Source organism: Nelumbo nucifera, chromosome 8, assembly GCF_055504915.1.
Source record: "Nelumbo nucifera cultivar China Antique chromosome 8, China Antique-T2T, whole genome shotgun sequence".
NCBI lineage: Eukaryota > Viridiplantae > Streptophyta > Magnoliopsida > Proteales > Nelumbonaceae > Nelumbo > Nelumbo nucifera.
Window position 1 is genome coordinate 31,703,546 of NC_142656.1, and position 20,410 is coordinate 31,723,955.

The 20,410-nt window shown below is 43.5% G+C and overlaps 1 long non-coding RNA gene and 1 other non-coding gene across 3 annotated transcripts; one reads left to right on the top strand and one right to left on the bottom strand.

Annotated features, from left to right (window-relative positions):
- The first annotated feature begins 315 nt into the window (after positions 1 to 315).
- Positions 316 to 19,295, top strand: LOC148789823 (uncharacterized). Of its 2 annotated transcripts, none has more exons than XR_016079312.1 (3): positions 316 to 1,245; positions 12,616 to 14,104; positions 14,767 to 19,295. It is a non-coding gene; the product is annotated as an uncharacterized LOC148789823 (long non-coding RNA). The 2 variants fall into 2 exon arrangements; XR_016079311.1 differs by having other exon boundaries at positions 12,630 to 14,104.
- On the bottom strand, positions 13,105 to 13,211 carry LOC148789824 (small nucleolar RNA R71). The gene has a single exon (XR_016079939.1). It is a non-coding gene; the product is annotated as a small nucleolar RNA R71 (small nucleolar RNA).
- Positions 19,296 to 20,410: the final 1,115 nt, after the last annotated feature.

A 20,410-nucleotide genomic window follows, 5' to 3' on the forward strand; every position in this document is an offset into this window, starting at 1 on the left:
TTATTATTTTAAGGATTTATCTCCTTTTCTCAGTTAAAATACCCTTATGAACACCGACTTTTTAACTACTAAAACGAGATAAATTGTTAAAATAAGAAATGTCAAATGCAACCTTAAATGTTGTTTTATGTAATGTAATTTAGGTAGCATAGTCTTACCCTCAAGTTATTGTAGCCATACTTTCACAAAAATTCAAAATAAAACTTAAACGGATAACTTTTATATTGAATAAAAGGCTATTGTCCAGCAACTGAAACTATAATAGATAAAAGGTTAATATGAATGTGAGATTGAATACATGACCAATACAATAGGTCCACTATTTAATGAATGGTGTAATTAATTATATGCAAGTTTGCCTTGAGATGAGCGCTGCCACTCCCAGTAGATCCCAAGCCTTCGTTTGCCTCTCAGTTCAAAGTTTCCTCTTCGATTTCTCCTATTCAACCTGAGAAGATCTCTGTCGCCGAAAAAAACCCATCCTTAAAATGGGTGAACCATCAACCAGCTATTCTATTTTCTCAAGAGATCCAATGATCTCTTGCTCCTCTTCAGTTTTCCCTTGTTGGAAAAAGCATTCATGGCCATCCTCCACATCAACTGATCAAAGAGGTTCTGACTGATTAGAACGACCATTTCGCCGACGAAATACCTGGGGGTCACAGCTTTCAATCCTCACCAGGTTTGCTGAAGAAAGCGAGTTCTTGAAAAAGTTTGGCTTCGTGGGATGCTACGAATTTATGAGAAGGGACATAATGCAAGCAACGCAAGGGGTAGGAGAAGAAGCCTTCTGATGGTGTTGTAGCGCTTCAGAGCCCCAAGAGAAAACTGTAGCGCAGCTAAAGAGCCAAAGGATTGAGAAGACGACGGTATTTCGTCAGACAGGTTTCTTTTCCCAGAGCACGACCAGTGTAATAAGGAGAAGATTGATGTCTGCTATTAACGAGAACCAGAACCGTTTTGTGTACGAGACGATCTTGATTGATGTCTCAGCAGATGATTGCCTGAATGGTCTTATCACCATGTAAGTGCACAGACGGCTGAGTTTTCATGGTGCCCGGAAAATGGAGTCAACCACAGATTGGCAACATGATTCCTTCACTGTTGACAAAAATGAAGTTGTTGATTAATCACCCACGTAGAATGAAGATGGTTTTCAAACAATGGTGAGGAAGAGGAAGTATAACAAGAAGAACTATGTTTCACAGCAACCAAGGAGGTTCACATGATCTCATATCTTGGAAGGTAACTCATCTCCACTTTTCTAATGAATCAGTATAACAAATTTGTTAAAGTATCCCTAAGTTTTAAGTTTTTAGGTAATAGACAAACTCTACCCTTCTTATTTATATGTTGTCTTAAAAGTACCTCTAAGTTTTCTGACAATTAATTGACTAATGCCATTAGCCTCCTGTTTTTTCACAACCCCGTGCATATATACCATGAGATGCATAAAATTTTGGGAAATGTACAATTCTGAATTACAATCCCCCATAGTCTATTAATAGCCCCCCCTATAAATTGCATCCTACTCATGGATTTGGCGTCATTCCACGGTCAGGATTCATCCCCTACGGTGGGGTTAAAGAATTCTTAGATGGGCTGATCAATCATTCTTTCTAAAATTTTTGAAGGAAAACTTCTTAAACTACCCCTAATGTTTAGTTAATTGACAAACTCTATCGTTATTATTTGTATATTGTCTTAAAGTACCCCTACTATTTCTAACAATTGACTAACTATTCCCCTCCTTCCATTAGGATTCCATCTCAATCTGTTCATATGTCACATCAGATGACTATTATATTTTAAGAAAATGACAATAATACCCTTTTTCCGTATAAGGGTGCTTTTAGTAGAACTGTCTAGAAACTTCGACCTGGGTTGTGTTCTGATACACACAACCCATGTTGCAGAGCTCGGAACCAATCCAATTGTTTGATTAGGCCTTGGAATCATCCAAATCTACCAACACCACCTCCCTCTTATCCCAGTTGTGATCCACCACCTTCATGGAAGACGTCATGGATTTTGCTGTGCTCTGGCAGTTCAAGTTGATAGGCAACCTTCCCGATCTGTCGAAGAACCTTGAAGGGCCCGTAAAACCTTGGGGTCAGCTTTTGGGGGCCCCGTCGCCTAAGGGAGAACTGCCGGTAGGGCTGGAGCTTTAGCCAAACGAACTGTCCTGGCTAGAAGGTGACCTCGCGGTGGTGCTGATCGTAGGCTATCTTCATGCATGCCTGTGCTTGCTGTAACCGTAAGGAGACTTCAGCCAATAGGGCATTGCGGTCTTGGAGGCTATGGTCCACTTCTTCCAACCATGTTGAACCCGGTTTGTAGGAGAGAAGACGAGGAGGGTCTCGCCCATACACCACGCAAAAGGGAGTCATGCCAAGGGACGAGTGGTAGGATGTGTTATAGCAGTATTCGGCCCAAGGAAGGCAGTCCACCCAGCGTCGTGGTTGGTCCCCGATGAAGCAACGGAGGTACATTTCTATGGTGCGATTGAAAACCTCCGTTTGCCCGTCCGTCTGTGGATGATAGGCGGAGGAAAAGGCTAGGGTCGTGCCCTGTAATCTGAATAGCTCCTTCCAGAAGGTGCTGGTGAAGACTGCATCCCTGTCACTGACGATGGACTCGGGCAGCCCATGTAGGCGGAAGATGTGTGTGAAGAAGGCGTAGGCCACAGAAACTACGCTGTAGGGGTGGGACAATGGAATGAAATGAGCATATTTGGAGAAGCGGTCCACCACTACGAATAAGATGGATTTCCCACCGACTTTAGGCAAGCCTTCAACGAAGTCCATAGAGATATCAGCCCAGATCTGCGTTGGGAGTGAAAGGGGCTGCAGGAGTCCTGCTGGGTGTAAGTTCTCCCACTTTTGTTGCTGACATACGGAGCAGTTCTGGATGAAATCCCTAACCGAGCCTCGCATACCATGCCAATGAAAGTCTGCACGGACGCGGTGTAACGTCTTCTGAACCCCTTCTTGGGTGGCGTTGTTGATGCTGGCGAGGATAGCTGGAATCAAGGGGCAATCTGTTGGAAGATACACCCTTCCTTTGTACAGCACAAGTCCCTCGTGGATGGTCCAGTTTGGTTTGGTCGTGCCAGACTGCAATTCTTGCACCAGGTCCCTCCACATTGGTGATTGGGGCAACACGCTCCTTAGGTCCTTCAGTAGGGTCACGCGGGGCTGGGAGACCGCGCAGAGGTGTGCCGCGTTCTCTTCACGCCTGGACAGCGCATCAACAGGCCGGTTAGAGGCTGCCGCCTTGTGGTCTACGCGGAAGTGAAACCCTAGCAGTTTGCTTGCCCAGTGCTGTTGGGGTGGAATAGTAAGCCGCTGCTCTAGAAGGTATTTGAGGCTGTAGTGATCTGTCTTGACAACGAAGGGCCTGCCCCACAAATACGGCCTTCAGTGCTGGACGGCCTTGGCCAGCTCGATCAATTCGCGCTCGTAGGCCGGTAGCTTGAGGTGTCGATCTGCTAGTTTGCGGCTGAAGAAGGCTATGGGGTGCTCTTGCTGTTGCAATACTATGCCGATGCCTATGCCAGACGCATCACACTCCACTATAAATTCTTGGTCAAAGTTTGGTAGTTGCAGCACGAGGGTAGTGGAGAGTGCGTCCCTTAGGTTTGTGAAGGCGGTGTTAGCTGCCTCATCCCATTGAAATGCATTCTTCTTCGACATCTTGGTTAATGGGGTCGCCAGGAGTCCATAGTCCCTTACAAACTTGCGGTAGTATCCCGTGAGCCCCAAGAACCCGCGGAGAGCCCTAATGGTTTGAGGCTTGGGCCACTCCCGAATGGCTTGAATCTTGGAATTATCTACCGAGACTCCTTCCCTGCTGACTATATGGCCTAGGTAAAGGACCTGCGGTTCTCCGAAGGAGCACTTGGTTCGTTTTAGGAAGAGCTTGTGCTGTCGTAGCAGCTCCAGAACTGTCCTTAGGTGACAAACGTGGGGCCGAAATACTCCGTTCATCATGGCCTAGAATGTAGATAGGGCATTGGCGAGACCAAAAGGCATGATCAAGAATTCAAAGTGGTCGTGATGCGTTCGGAAGGCTGTTTTCTCCACATCTTTAGGGGCCATTCGGACCTGGAAGTAACCTGACCTGAGATCCAGCTTAGAAAAGTACTGAGACCCGTGGAGCTCGTCTAGCAATTCGTCTACCACCGGGATCGAGAACTTGTCCTTTACGGTTCTACTGTTGAGCTCCCTGTAGTCCACAAAAAATCTCCAGGAGTCGTCTTGCTTTGGCACCAACAAGACTGGTGAAGAGAATGGAGAGCGGCTGGGGCGTATGATTCCCTGTTCCAGCATCTCTGTGCACTGCCTCTCTATCTCATCCTTCTATAGGTGCGGGTAGCGGTACGGCCTCACGACCACAGGTCCTACCCCTGGTATAAAGGGGATCCGATGGTCACACGACCGGCCAGGTGGAAGGCCCTTAGGCTCTGAGAATACGTCTGAAAAATCGGCAAGAGCCTCTCCATCTCTATGGTGTGCAAGGCGTCGCCATGGAGAGTATGCACCTATGGTTTTCTTGTTCTTATCTTGGTCCCTTTCCAGGTGACCCGTTTCCCATGTAAGTCAAACGTCATGGTCAAGGTGCTGAAATCCCATAGGATGGGGCCGAGGGTGATGTGCCACTTAATTCCCAACACTATGTCAAACTCGTCTAGGGTCAGTACAAATAGATATCTGAGGAATGGTTCAGAATCTACCTGGATTTGGACGCTTCGGTAGATCCCTAGGCTGTGAACTCTCTCCCCATTTGCTACAGCCACCTGGAGCCGCGGTTTGTCTTCCATTGGTAGCTTCAGATGGAGCGCAACCTGCTTGCTGATGAAGTTGTGGGTGCTCCCTGAGTCAACCAGAATCCGTACCTGTTGTCCTGCCACCTGGGCCTGCAGCTGCATGGTTTGGGAGTTTTGGACTCCAGTGATGGCATGGAGGGAGATCTCGGGTTCTAGTGCTGCCTGTTCCTCTTCTTCATCCTCCAGTTCGTCTACCATAAGGCAGAATAAGCGCTTGCAATGGTGGCCGGCTAAGTACAACTCGTCATAGTTGAAGCATTGGCCCTTGGCTCGGTGCTCCGCCATCTCGGCCCTGAATAAGCGCCCGATGGGAGGTGCTGTCGTGCTGCTCCCCATGCTAGTTGCAGATCGGGTAGTGTTGCTGGTGAAAGGGCGTTGTTCCCTGTTGGCAGCCATCGAAGGTCCTCCTGTGGTAGACCTTGGGTTCGCCCAAGTCTTTGCGGGACGCCCCATGCTGGACGGCCCACGGCTGATTTGCAGCTTGCGCTCGAAGGCTCGGGCTAGATTCATTGTTGTGACCAAGTTGGGTGGGCTTTGCATCTCCACATCAATTCTCAGGGGTTCAAATAGGCCGGCTGTGAACATATCCACCTGCTGGTCTGGCCGAACTGAAGAGGCTCCGGCGAGGAGGGTCTGAAACTGCCGCTGATACTCCGCGACGGTCCCGGTTTGCTTGAGGTTAATGAGCTCCCCCAAAGGGTTGCTCGTTAATGGGGGCCCGAACCGGAGGAGGCAATACGACTTGAACTGGCCCCAACTAAGGCCTGGTTCTTCCTGCTCCACTCGGTAGAACCAGAGCTGTGCTTCATCGGTCAAGTGGAATGCTGCCAGGCTGACCTTGTCCTTCTCTTCCATGCGCTGATTGCGGAAGAATTGCTCACTGCAGTATAGCCATCCGAGCGGGTCACCGCTGCTGCTGTATGAGGGGAACTCCAGACGACTGTATTTGGGTATGATTGCTGCTGTCGGTGTGTCGTTATGTCGCTCACCGGAGCCCTCTGTCCGATCTGGGCGGCGGTTGTGGTTAGTGGCTGCCCCTTCAGGGCTTCCTTCCCTGGTGGAGAAGTATAACTCCAGCAGACGCCGAAGTTCCCTGACGTCCTCTTTAACTTCTCTTACCTCCGCGTGATTTTCCATGAGACAGTGTTCCAGCTCGTGAACCTTGGACGATAGCTGCTCCATGTCGCCCATGACGCTTTGCTCTGATACCAAAATGTTATGGGCCCGAGCGTAGGATCTCGTCACTGGGCGGTTTGTTGGGAAAACTCCTTGCCTTCCCTTTGCGAGTCGACCCTATGGTGGTAGACTGAGGGGTGATTAGTTCAAGAGATCACCTAACTCTCCTTGCTCTCTTCTTGACTGAAAATTCGATACCTTTATTGAATAAAATCCGCTCCTTAAATAGGAGATTACAAGAGGGTTTCCTTCTTGTATTCGGCTAAGGTAGTCCCTCTCTTATCGTAACTTAAACTTCTAGCAAAACTCAAACTCCTACTTCTAAGGGGAACACAAAAATAGGGGATAAGGGAAACTCAAACTCCTACTTCTAAGGGGAACACAAAAATAGGGGATAAGGGAAAGGTACAGGTGGCGTTGGCGAGCTGGGCTCCTATGGTCGGATAAGAGTGGGCCCACCCGAATGAGCTGTCGTGTGGGCCCCGCTCTACCGCTGGCTCGCGCGTCTCTCCTTGCTGCTGCTGTGAGGCGCATGCTACTGCGATGTGGTGCGTGCCATTGTCGGGCGGTGCATGCCGCTAGGCGCGCTGCTGTGCGCGCTGTTGCCTGTGATTATGACGCAGCGTGTTGCCGGGTGTCGTGTCCATAACAAATTGGTGGTGACGAAAAACAAATGGAGATGGAGTAGGGTGTGAGTAGGGAGGTAAGGCTACGTACGGGGTCCCCTTGAAGGACAAAGGAAAGTCGGGAGTAGGAAGAAGGCTAAAGGCTAGGGTGAGTGAAATGATAGAATGATGATCCCATTATGAGTTTGACCCCTATTTATAGGAAGAGATCCCAAGGTCCCGAAAGGAATGAGTTAAAAGTGTTTAATTCCCATTAGAGAAGGGAATCTCGGATTTAGTCTCAGTTGTTAGGGAACACTGCTAGAGTTTCACCACGTGTCTTATGAGATATCTCAAAGACGAGCTTTCCCCTTGTCTGAGGATTCTAATAATACACGTGTGCGATTTCCTTTCGTGAGCTTCTTAGACTAATGTGGCACGGGTGGCGTCACTATTTATCTCATGTGTCCTTTTTAATCCTACTAGATGTCATGTCACACGCGTTATTACAACTCGAGCCCAGAGCTCAAGGGCTACAAAACAACACAATAAGCATCAATGAGGAGATCTAAAACCAAAATCCTCAGCCTAGCCTAAAAGCTCAAAGCCTAATAGACCTCCGGAAAATAAAAGAGCATACAAACACTCGATTAACAGCCCAAGCTATTTCTTCCTCTACCACTTCTACCCCTTCCCCTGAGGCAACGGGCTCCTCGAGGAGGAGGGGTAACAACCGGTAGATCATAACAATCCCTTAATAGTTTAGATATCCTATTTCCGACCGACAAAACTGACGGTGTAAAAGACACGTCTAACTAGGAACTTTCTGTCTCTAAATCTGACTTTGGCTCCGAGTGTTAGACAATTATGCTCTTAGCTTCAATCGGATTGTTGTACCTTTTCACATTTATTGTAAATGAATAAAATACATAATTGATTCATTTCACTGTGGTGTGTTTCTGTGTAATACCCTTAATCTGGACACTTAATGAGACTCGTGTTAGTTTAGAATCTTTACAGTTGTTGGATAGACCTGGAGAGATTTATCTTGCCAAGGCTGACATTGATGTACCACCAACTTGGTTGGAGTGGCTTGTCTTAATTGGCAGGGTGAAACCTGAGGTACATGCAATGTGGGTTTTCTTGAAACCCTGAACCGGACCGAAATTCTAATATTGCCCTGGACCTCGGAAATAGACGGGAAAAACTAGAATGTTACACCTGACCCCTAGACTCAATTATGGTACTGCACTAGGTGTCGGATTGGGCTATCTTTGATATGCCAATCAGTGAGATCCTTAGAGGGGGTCAAAACCTGGGTATGTTGGGACAGTCCGAGAATTCATCTGAGTGGGTGATCATAGTGACAGGATCAGCCCCTTTATGGTTTCAAAATGTTTGCAAAAGGTTTTAATTCTCGGGATCCATGTGAGTAGAGAGTACAACACTGTTCCTTGCAGCCGAGGGAGAGGTCATCTCTTGTCGGGTAGTGTTTGATCATTATGGGCTGAGAGGTTAAGTGTAAGACCATTAAGGGTAATACCTGATGGGTTAACTTGCATCTGCCCATAGTCCTTGGGTTTTCATAAGGTGGCTGGACCCAAGGACCATTTAGTGTAAATGTTGGGCTCATTAAGAGTCCATAGTGATGGACTCAGGGATTCACTGTCTCCTACAGTGAATTTGGCCAGGCTTTGTAACAAAGGCTGGGCTGAACCCATGTGGCTGACGTGTAGATCAATGTTTGGGTCCCACGCCATACAAGGAGAGCCAAATAGGCAGCGGGTTAAATGAACACATAAACTTAATGGGCCTAAAGCCCAATTTAAAAATAGGTTAATTAGATTAATTAAATAGGGGCAAATTTGGGTTTGGATTAGCATATAAGGATAAGAGGATAAGTCTTATCCACTTAAAGAGTCCAAATCCAAATAAATTTTTGGATCAGGAAACTCCTAATTTAATTAGGATTAAGCTGATCTTAAACTGCAGATAAAATAAGGGATTAACCTTATCATTTAAAGAGTTTATATCCAAATAAAGATTTGGATCAGGAAACTCCTAATCAAATTAAGAGGTTATCTCTTTAAGGTTATAAATAAGAGAGCATGGCGGACATGCAAAACACACCAGACAAGACACAACAATTTGTAGAGTTCTTCCTTGTTCTTGCAGCCCCTACCCATTTCGATCTCCACTTATGGGAGTGACCAAGAATTGTTCTTGATATTGCTTCTTGGTAGAAGAAGTAATCCGAAGTCGTGCTCACCAGCCCTCTACCCTATTCTTGCTAAAGAATTCGGTTCTTGCTGAAGAGTCGTCCTGCTGATCCTACTTCACCTCACACTGTCATCTTCAGTGGAAGTAGTTTTTGGTTCTCTCCTTGGGCATGAACACCTTCATTGGTAGTTACTGCTACTCCATATCAGGAATATCCCTCTCCTTTATTTCGGTTTTAGATCTGGTCCGGTTTGGTTCGAGATTGATCCTTGAAAATGCAATTTTCTAAAATAGGGAATGCGATTCCCAGATGGAAGAAAGAGAAATTTTTGAAATTTCACCCAACCTTCCTACAGGGTTCGACCACCCGTATGATGGATCTCTCATCCCTTCACCAAGCTCCTTGCAAACTAAGGATTATGAACCTTTACATCACGGACGAAAGAGGAACTGATCTAATCTCGCAACTAAGGCTCTTGCTTCGTAGAGATGGTTACCCCCATAAACTTCCCCAAATTTAAAAATTTCTCCACTTGACTTTCACTGATTTCCTGCTCCAAACAACCTTCTTTCTCTTGCGAATCCATCCCAGCCTTCCGTACCAAAACCTCCTCCAAGTTGGAATTGCCTCTCTCCAAGGGAGGGCTAAGCGGCCCATCTCCGCTAAACCTAAGCCTGGGTGAAGACTCATGGTGAGTAAAGAAGTCATTCGCTGATTGCAGAGGCTTCTTAATTCCCTCCAACCTTTGCCAAACTGAATTGAGAGGGACGACTATGTACAGGGAGTAAGGCACCATGAACTTTACCATTGAAACGACCACGTCTAGCCGAACATTAACTTGGCTTTCAATTGGGTAATGGATGTAATAGGGTTGACACATAGACGTCTACCCGCGCCCTAACTCGAAAAAACATTCACTCCTACCCGCCCTCCTACGAAGAGCGGGAATCTCTTAAATTTTGAAACACCCACTGACCACCAGGCTACGAAGAACGATGACTCTGGTTTCTCCAGCAGCTGGTCCTCCATTGAAACTATCTCCATCATCGCGCCTGTCAAAGTCTGCATCGCAACATCCTTCCTTCCTTCCGCCACGAACGGACTCTGAAGATCGACCCCTGCAACATCATCCTCCGGCGCTGGCAGCCCCTAAAACACTTCCACTATCTCTTCTCTTTCCCCTGTCACCAGAGGTTGATGAGGCTTCCTTCTCTTCTTTCGTTTGCGGTGCGCTCTCATGGGAAAACTAACAAAATCACGTCCCAGAGGAAACCCACCCCACTCTCTTTGCTCATAATCAGGAATTAGAAGGTCCCGATTATTGAACAAAGGCGGAGCAGTCGACCTTAGGTTCAACTCCCATTCTTTGAAAACCAAGGATCGACTAACCACCTGGGGCTCCTGGTCTTCAACGGCAACCCTCAATAGATACCTAGTACCTTCCACTTCCAACTCAACATACTTGGGAATGTCGCAGACCGCCCCTCTCCAAACAAGAAGACGGAGGGATTCGAGGTTTTTCCAAGCTAGATTATTCGGATCTACAGCAATGAAACCACCCATTGCGTCTCCTTTCTGCCTTTCCAAACACCCTCCCGGAGTCCAGCGAGATAGAGTGAGCCGCATCCCGTTGAAGGTTTGGGCTCGGTTGTGGAGAGCACCACAAGCTTCTTCTTCGGAGGCAAACATTAAAAGCCATTTACTCCCCTCAAGCCTTCGCATAGCCGGATTACACATGTTCCTCCTTCGGAGAGAAATCCACCGTCCAATCTCTTCCTTTGAGGCAAAAACACCTGGAAACCTTAGGACTAGGCAACTTCGGAGGAAAGATTCATGGTCCCGAACTCCAACCTCATCGACCACAACTCTGATTGCACCTCCAACCACACGCACTGAAGCTAAACCATCTTCTGAAATCCCAAAATCCGCCATGAGTGAAGACGGTGCTCAGACGGTGCCCCTTCAATTAGCCTTCTGTTGTTTCTTGGGTCGGTCCAATCGATTACAGATACCGGTATTTTGTCTCTCCGGGTAGAATTTGTTAGGGATAGTTTAAGAAATTTTCCTAAATTTTAAAACCCAATATTACCCATTTGTTGTCAATTTTGCCAATTATTTTTCAAAATTTCAAAATAAAACTTAACATCCTTGCTCAATGATGTCTTTGATCGTAACTTTGCAAATGCTTCTGAGTATGTCTTTTTTGTGAAATAACGTGCAAATTTTTATTAAAAAAAATAATCTTGGCTAGAGTTTGAAGTTCCCGGGAAAATTTTCATCTCGCCATCTATCTGTTGAGAGGGATGGAACTTGATTAATGTGTGCGCACGCTACACATCCTTTTTACTATTGTATACATGGTTTTGATGATGATTTTCATGATTTTTACCCTAATTGAGAATGGATTTAGGAAATCAAGATTTGGGACAGCTTAGGGTGAAGATAGCATGAAAACATGCTGATATGGCGAATAGGGAAGCATTTCGGCTCATATAGAAGAAAAACCCATCTAAAAAACAAAAGGGCAACACTTCGGCCCATAAAGTGCGCAAAGCCCAATTCGAAATCCTATGGGAGACAACTAGAAGAAAGGCCTGGTCAAAACCCTCCAAGGGAAGCAGTTCGGCCCACCAAAGAGGAAGGCCCAACTGCAGCCCATTCGCAACCCTAGGGAGACTCCAAAAAGGCGATTGCCTTTAGAAAAGAGAAGAGAGGCTGAAGAGAAGAGTATAAAAGAAAAGAAAAACAAGAAATTAGGGTTCGAACCCCTGAAAGCAAATTGAAGAAGAGAAGTGTTGAAGAAGGAAGAAAAGGCTGCTGAATGCGAATTGGAGAAGAGAAGATCGAAGATTGATGCAACAATCATAGGTTGTCTTCTTCTTTAGTTCTGCGATTTCAATAAACTAGGTTCAATTAGGGTTTAATGGCTTTTCTTTATTGAATCTTTCTTTCTTTCTATGATTCGAATCATGTTGGACGTTAATTCAGACCTAAAATTAAATCTTTTATGTCATTCGATTGATTGGATTCATTCTTGAGATTTCTTGATTAGGGTTTTCAATTGATAAAACAATCTTGGCCGAATTGTTCTTAATTCTTGGATTGCTTGAATTGCTTGAGAAAGAGTTTAGGTAATCAGATCATCTAATCAAGAAAATGGATTGAATGCATCTTAGAGATAATTTGCATGGTTCGTTTGGTGTTCATTCATATCTGAATTGATGCCCTTCGAATTCTTTGTTATTAATGCATCTATGGGGATTAAATTCTTGATAGAGATATAGGAATTGTCACCCATAGATAGGGTGGGCTGTGCTCGAGAGAGGCTGCTCATACCATTAGGGTTTTGCCAACCCATGACTGAATTACACATCAGTTGAATAACTTAATGGTTTAATTGCTGAACCGAATCTTCTAGTGTTTACATACAACTTTTCTTCCCATTGCATGAAGGTGGTTTGATCCGAAACTGATTAGGGTAGCTTGCTAATTAGGAATTAGGGTTTTGATTTGTTTAAATATTTCGGTTTATTAGATAACAAACGGCTGATTCATTACTAGTAATTGTTTGATCAATCCTCGTGGGAACGATACTCTACTCATCATTGTATTACTTGATCGGCTAGTGCACTTGCTAGTGTAATCTATACCCATCAAGTTTTTGGCGCCGTTGCCGGGGATTTATCACAACAATATAAGGAACCATCTGTCCTTGTTAATCTGATTCTATACATTATGTTTATGATATTTGTGTATTAGTTTCTCTATGACTATGACTTGTATAGTTTATGACACGCAGAAGTGAAAAGGAGAGCATCACCTACGATCCCGAGATTGAAAGAACTCTCCGTCGCCGCCTTAGAGCTTCTAAGCAAAGGAGAGCGGAAAGTGCAGAGATGGCCAAACAAAGGACCATGATGGATTATGCCAAACCAACCCTTATCGGGGCAGCCTCGAGCATTGTTAGACCAGCAATAGCTGCCAACAATTTTGAAATCAAACCAGCTATCATTCAGATGATACAAAATACAGTTCAGTTCTGCGGCTTGGCTCATTAAGATCCAAACACTCACATCGCCAATTCCTTGGAAATATGTAACACATTCAAGAACAACGGGGTTAGTGATGATGCGGTGAGGCTTAGATTGTTTCCGTTCTCATTGAAGGACAAGGCTAACATGTGGCTGAACTCTCTCCTAGCTGGATCGATCTCTACTTGGGATGAAATGGCCAGTTGTTTCCTATCCAAGTATTTCCCTCCGTGCAAGACAGCAAAGATGAGGAATGATATCACCACCTTCTTTCAGCAGGACGGAGAGTCATTGTATGAGTAATGGGAGCGTTGCAAAGAATTACTAAGGAAGGTCCCTCATCATGGACTTCCCATATGGCTGCAAGTTCAAACATTTTATAATGGGTTGACCGAAGCCAATAAGACCATTATGGATGCTGCAACTAGGGGATCCATCAATAACAAGACCCTTGAAGTTGCCCATGCACTCATTGAGGAGATGGCTGCAAACAATTACCAATGGCATTCCGACAGAACCCAAGTTAGGAGACAGCCCGGACTTCATAATGTAGACACCTATACAACACTGTCTACATAAATCGGTGCCCTCAGCAAGAAAATAGATGAAATGCAGTTGTCAGCCATGCATGTTCAGACCGTAGCCTGTGAATGGTGTGGGGGAGGTCACATCAGCATTGAATGTCATGTCGGAAATCAGTTCATGCAGTCCCCCGAGCAGGTAGATTATGTTGGTAACTTGTAAAGGTAGCAAGGAAATCAGTACCCTCGTGCTTTTAACCCCGGATGGAGGAGTCACCCGAATCTGTCTTGGCAAAATCCAAATGCGGTGAAACCCTTTCCCCAAAAATTCAATCAGTCAGAGAAGAAATCCAATCTAGAGGAGTTGATGACCAAGTTCATAGCAAGTGCAGAAACGAGATTTCAGAACCAAGAAGCATCAATCAAGAACTTGGAGAATCAAGTGGGGCAGTTGGCATAGATGATATCGGCTAGAGTACCAGGCACTTTACCTAGCAACACCGAGGCAAATCCAAGAGAGCAGGTGCAGGCCATTACCTTGAGGAGTGGTAAGGAGCTGCAAGAGGTGGAGAAGAAAGCAAGGGAAGAAATCAAGGTGGGTGCAACCCTAGAAACCGAAAAGAAGGAGGAAGAGTAATCTGAATCCAAGAAAGAGAAAAGTAAACAGCCGTAAATACCATTTCCGAATAGGCTAAAGCAACACAAATTGGAAAAGGAATTCGGTAAGTTTCTTGAAATTTTTAAGAGTTTACATATCAACATTCCGCTTGCAGATGCTTTAGCCTAGATGCCACACTTTGCAAAGTTCCTGAAGGAGATATTGGCAAACAAAAGGAAACTGGGAGACGTGGCTACAGTTGCACTAAATGAAGAATGCTCGGCAATCCTCCTCAACAAGTTGCCCCAGAAACTGAAAGATCCATGGAGTTTCACTATTCCTTGCACTATAGGCAGTTTGAAAATTAACAAAGCATTGTGTGATTTAGGAGCTAGTATAAATTTGATGCCATATTCGGTTTTTAATAAATTAGGGTTGGCTGAACCCCAACCCACTAGAGTTGCATTGCAGTTAGCTGATAGGTCCATAAAGCATCCTAGGGGAATCATAGAAGATGTACTTGTTAAAGTAGACAAATTCATTTTTCCAGTTGATTTCATTGTGTTAGATAGGCAAGAAGACGTTGATGTCCCTCTTATCCTAGGGCGACCTTTCCTAGCTACGGGGAAGGCAATGGTTGATGTCCAGAAAGGACAACTCAGCCTTAGGATTCAAGATGAGGAAGTAACTTTTAAAATGTTTGATGCTAGGAAACACGCGTCTTCTAGTGATGATTCATGTTATATGATAGATGTCACTGATGATGTGGTTGGTGGATGTTTTCAGGTCAACGATCAGCGCCTCAAACCATATGCAACGGATGGAGCATTGCCTTCCCCATGAACTGTGTACCTAGATGATCGTTGATGCCACTAGACTGTCAAGTTTCAGACAGAAAACAAGCGCTTATTGGGAGGCAACCCAATGTTGATAAGTAGTTCGTATTTTTATTTGTTTTTCTATTTTTCCTTTTTCCATATCATTTGAGTTTTTCTTTTCTAGGATTCGAATTTCGTAGATTGCTGATTACACCTAGTGTATCATTCTCTCCTCCTCCTAGTTTCTTTTGATTCTCAATAGCTAGAAGGGCCAAACGGAAGAGCCAACTCAGAATTCAGCACACTCCTCAGGGAAGTTTTCTAAACCCCTTTTTATTGCTTGAAGTCCCACTGCCCTCATTGCTGAATTCATCTTCAAATTATATGAACATTGAGGGCAATGTTCATGATAAGTGTGGGGGAGTTAGGCTGTAGTTCTGCACTTCAATCACCCCAATACTTACATGCATCGATAGGCCGAATAAACTGGAATTCCCCTGATTTATTGCTGTCTATAAGGTGAACTCCAAGAAAGAATACGATGAGTAAAGAAAATCACTGTAAGTGCTAGAATTTACTCCTGTGAATTATCCAATTTTATCACAATACATGAGGTTAAGGAAGCCAAATAAGACTTACATCATGACCAGCACTAATTCTACTCATGTGTATAGTGTGCTTGGTTGAAATCTTAATGTCTTAATGATCATTCGAGCTATTAATGCACATCTGAACTGTTAATGCATGAATTTCAACAGTTGCAAAAAGAAAAGAAGAGAAGAAGAAGAAGGGACAAAGTCCAAATGACTCTGCTGTCATGAACTGAATAGTAAAACTAGCGGTTTATGATATGAGTTCAGTCCCAACTCCGCTATTCCAAGCTGAAGAGTAAAACTAGCAACTTGGAATATGAGTACTGTCATCTGCCTCTAGCCTGTGACCCGTGTGAAATGGAGCATAAAATGCACTCGCACCAAAGAAAAGAAAAAAAAAGAGTTCGGTGATGGATGAGGTTCAAAGGGACAAAAATATAGTTGGAAATTCAATTAAGTGCATTGACAGATTCGAGACCAAGCTCGAGATGAAGGTTAACTATGGCGGTTAAGGAGCTGCTATACATATTGAACGGACTTAAGTGCTGGAGCATGAAGAAGCTCATGTTCTTATGTATGTGGTAAGAGTGGCTAATCATGGGGATGCATCAGAGTGCTTATGCAGTATTTCCGATCACTTAACACATTCTCATCCTAAAAGTCATTTGATAGATGGAAATAATCTGGGGGATGATTAGTTTATGGGTAATATCTTTGCTTGAGGACAAGCAAAAGCTTAAGTGTGGGGGAGTTTGATGTGTGCGCATGCTATACATCCTTTTTACTACTGTATATATGGTTTTGATGATGATTTTCATGATTTTTACCCTAATTGAGAATGATTTCAGGAAATCAAGAGTTTGGGATAGCTTAGGGTGAAGATAGCATAAAGACATGCTGATATGGCGAATAGGGAAGCATTTCGGCCCATATAGAAGAAAAACCCATCTAAAAAACAAAAGGGCAACACTTCGGCCCATAAAGAGTGCAAAGCCCAATTTGAAATCCTATGGGAGACAACTAGAAGAAAGGCCTGGTCGAAACCCTCCAAGGGAAGCAGTTCAGCCCACCAAAGAGGAAGGCCCAACTGCAGCCCATTCGCAGCCCTAGGGAGACTCCAAAAAGGCGGTTGCCTTTAGAGAAGAGAAGAGAGGCTGAAGAGAAGAGTATAAAAGAAAAGAAAAACAAGAAATTAGGGTTCGAACCCCTGAAAGCAAATTGAAGAAGAGAAAAAGATCGAAGATTGATGCAACAATCATAGGTTGTCTTCTTTGGTTCTGCGATTTCAGTAACCTAGGTTCGATTAGGGTTTAATGACTTTTCTTTATTGAATCTTTCTTTCTTTCTATGATTCGAATCATGTTGGATGTTAATTCAGACCTAAAATTAAATTTTTTATGTTATTCGATTGATTGGATTCATTCTTGGGATTTCTTGATTAGGGTTTTCAATTGATAAAACAATCTTGGCCGAATTGTTCTTAATTCCTGGATTGCTTGAATTGTTTGAGAAAGAGTTTAGGTAATCAGATCATCTAATTAAGAAAACGGACTGAATGCATCTTAGAGATAATTTGCATGGTTCGTTTGGTGTTCATTCATATCTGAATTGATGCCCTTTGAATTCTTTATTCTTAATGCATCTATGCGGATTAAATTCTTGATAGAGATATAGGAATTGTCACCCATAGATAGGGTGGGTTATGCTCGAGAGAGACTGCTCATACCATTAGGGTTTCGCCAACCCATGACTGAATTCCACATCAGTTGAATAACTTAATGGTTTAATTGCTGAACCGAATCTTCTAGTGTTTACATACAGCTTTTCTTCTCATTGCATGAAGGTGGTTTGATCCGAAACTGATTAGGGTAGCTTGCTAATTAGGAATTAGGGTTTTGATTTGTTTAATATTTCGGTTTATTAGATAACAAACGGCTGATTCATTACTAGTAATTGTTGGATCAATCCTCGTGGAAACGATACTCTACTCATCATTGTATTACTTGATCGGCTAGTGCACTTGCTAGTGTAATCTATACCCATCAAGTTTTTGGCGCCGTTGCCGGGGATTTATCACAACAATATTAGGAACCATCTGTCATTGTTAATCTGATTCTGTACATTATGTTTATGATATTTGTGTATTAGTTTCTCTATGACTATGACTTGTATAGTTTATGACACGCAGAAGTGAAAAGGAGAGCATCACCTACGATCCCGAGATTGAAAGAACTCTCCGTCGCCACCTTAGAGCTTCTAAGCAAGGGAGAGCTAAAAGTGCAGAGATGGCCGAACAAAGGACCATGATGGATTATGCCAAACCAACCCTTATCGGGGCAGCCTCGAGCATTGTTAGACCAGCAATAGCTGCCAACAATTTTGAAATCAAACCAGCTATCATTCAGATGATACAGAATACAGTTCAGTTCTGCAGCTTATCTCATGAAGATCCGAACACTCACATAACCAACTTCTTGGAAATATGTGACACATTCAAGCACAACGAGGTTAGTGATGATGCAGTGAGGCTCAGATTGTTTCCGTTCTCATTGAAGGACAAGGCTAAGACGTGGCTGAACTCTCTCCTAGCTGGATCGATCTCTACTTGGGATGAAATGGCCAGTTGTTTCCTATCCAAGTATTTCCCTCCGTCCAAGATAGCAAAGATGAGAAATGATATCACCACCGTCTTTCAGTAGGACGGAGAGTCATTGTATTAGTCATGGGAGCGTTGCAAAGAATTACTAAGGAAGGTCCCTCATCATGGACTTCCCGTATGGCTGCAAGTTCAAACATTTTATAATGGGTTGACCGAAGCCAATAAGACCATTATGGATGCTGCAACTAGGGGATCCATCAATAACAAGACCCTTGAAGTTGCCCATGCACTCATTGAGGAAATGGCTGCGAACAACTACCAATGGAATTTCGAGAGAACCCAAGTTAGGAGACAATCCAGACTTAATAATGTAGACACCTATACAACATTGTCTGCACAAATCGGTGCCCTCAGCAAGAAAATAGATGAAATGCAGTTGGCAGCCATGCATGTTCAGACCATAGCCTGTGAATGGTGTGGGGGAGGTCACATCAGCACTGAATGTCAAGTCGAGAATCAGTTCATGCAATCCACTGAGCAGGTAGATTATGTTGGTAACTTGCAAAGGCAGCAAGGCAATCAATACCCTCGTGGTTTTAAGCTCGGATGGAGTCACCCGAATCTGTCTTGGCAAAATCAAAATGCAGTGAAACCCTTTCCCCAAAATTTCAATCAGTCGGAGAAGAAATCCAATCTAGAGGAACTGATGATCAAGTTCATAGCTAGTGCAGAAATGAGATTTCAGAACCAAGAAGCATCAATCAAGAGCTTGGAGAATTAAGTGGGGCAGTTGGCATAGATGATATCGGCTAGAGTACCAGTTACTTTACCCAGCAACACCGAGGCAAATCCAAGAGAGCAGGTGCAGGCCATTACCTTGAGGAGTGGTAAGGAGCTGCAAGAGGTGGAGAAGAAAGCAAGGGAAGAAATCAAGGTGGGTGCAACCCTAGAAACCGAAAAGGAGGAAGAGTAATCTAAATCAAAGAAAGAGAAAAGTCAATAGCCGCAACTACCATTTCCGAATAGGCTAATGCAGCAGATTTATTGAAATGTTTCATTTTGAAAATTAAAAGAAGATTTGATGGGTAAAATAGTCTTTTCCCTATTTTTATTAATGGACGCTAACGATGTGGAGGGTTTAGTCAATTGTCAGAAAACTTGGAGGTACCTTAAGTCAATTTCTAAACAGTAGAGGTGAGTATGCCAATTTCCTAACAATTAGGGGTACTTAAAGAAATTTTCCCCAATGAAATTAGCTAAAATGAATTGTTTGGATTTTATTGCTATTGCTGAACCTATATTGCATGATGTGTTAGAGGATAGTATTGATAGGAGACTTAATTTTGAGAACTATTATACTCATGTTTCTAATGTTAAAATTATCTTATTTTGGAAGTCAGGTTAAGGTATTTCTATTGTTGTTGATCATGAACAATTTATTACTGTGAGAGTGTTAGAGAATAATACCTTTCATGGTACTTTTACTATTGTTTATGCCAAATGCTTGAGAGCTTATAGGATATTATTTTTGGCTGCTTTAAATAATTTTGGTGCGAAAATATTAGAACCGTGCTTTGTGCTCAAGGATTTTAATATATTTTGCAAGTAGATGAGAGGATAGGAAATGAGGGCCAAACTTGGGCTCTATGTATGATCTTGAGGACTTTGTCTCTACTCTTCAATTGGAAGAAGTGGCATTTTGTGACTCTAAATTCACTTGGTGCAATAACAGAGCTGATTTAGGAGGTGTTTGACAAGTCTTTTTAGGAAGATCTTTCAAAAGCTCAAGACCTCAAAAGACTGACGAGCTTTCACAAATCTTCAATGACCAAAGACCGTTTTGTTGCAATTTTTTCAAAGATCATCTTAAAGCTAGAAAGATTAAAAGACTATTTGACAAGCATTCTTGTGAGTTCTACTTATACACATGAAATTTCATGTGTAGGACCCAATAACATGTTCAAACAGGTAAATAGTACTTGTGGGTTCTAGTTAAACATTTACCAACACAAAATATTAAAGTGGGGCCCCACTCATGCATTTCTCTATACAAGACACCAATGTAGTCCCCAAATACAGTTCAACACACACCCCAATATAGTCTTAAGTATACCATCCATTCTATGATCACTTTAAGGAACCACTACTTCCCAATACAGTTCAAACACACAAAGTAAAGAGGCCCAAATTAGTTTCAGGTCAAATTGATAAGAGGCTAAAATCATACTACGCTTTCTATTAGTTCATAACACAACTGAGTCACAACCATCAATCTAGTAGGGTTGTTGGCTATTTACTGTTATGGTTGGTTGAATCTAAAGAGATTGCAGAGCCAAAAAAATCAAGGATATTAGTGAAATTTCTTGAACCTGTTCTTTTGAGTTATTAGTGAAGGCTACTAGTGATGTTGGAATAGAATA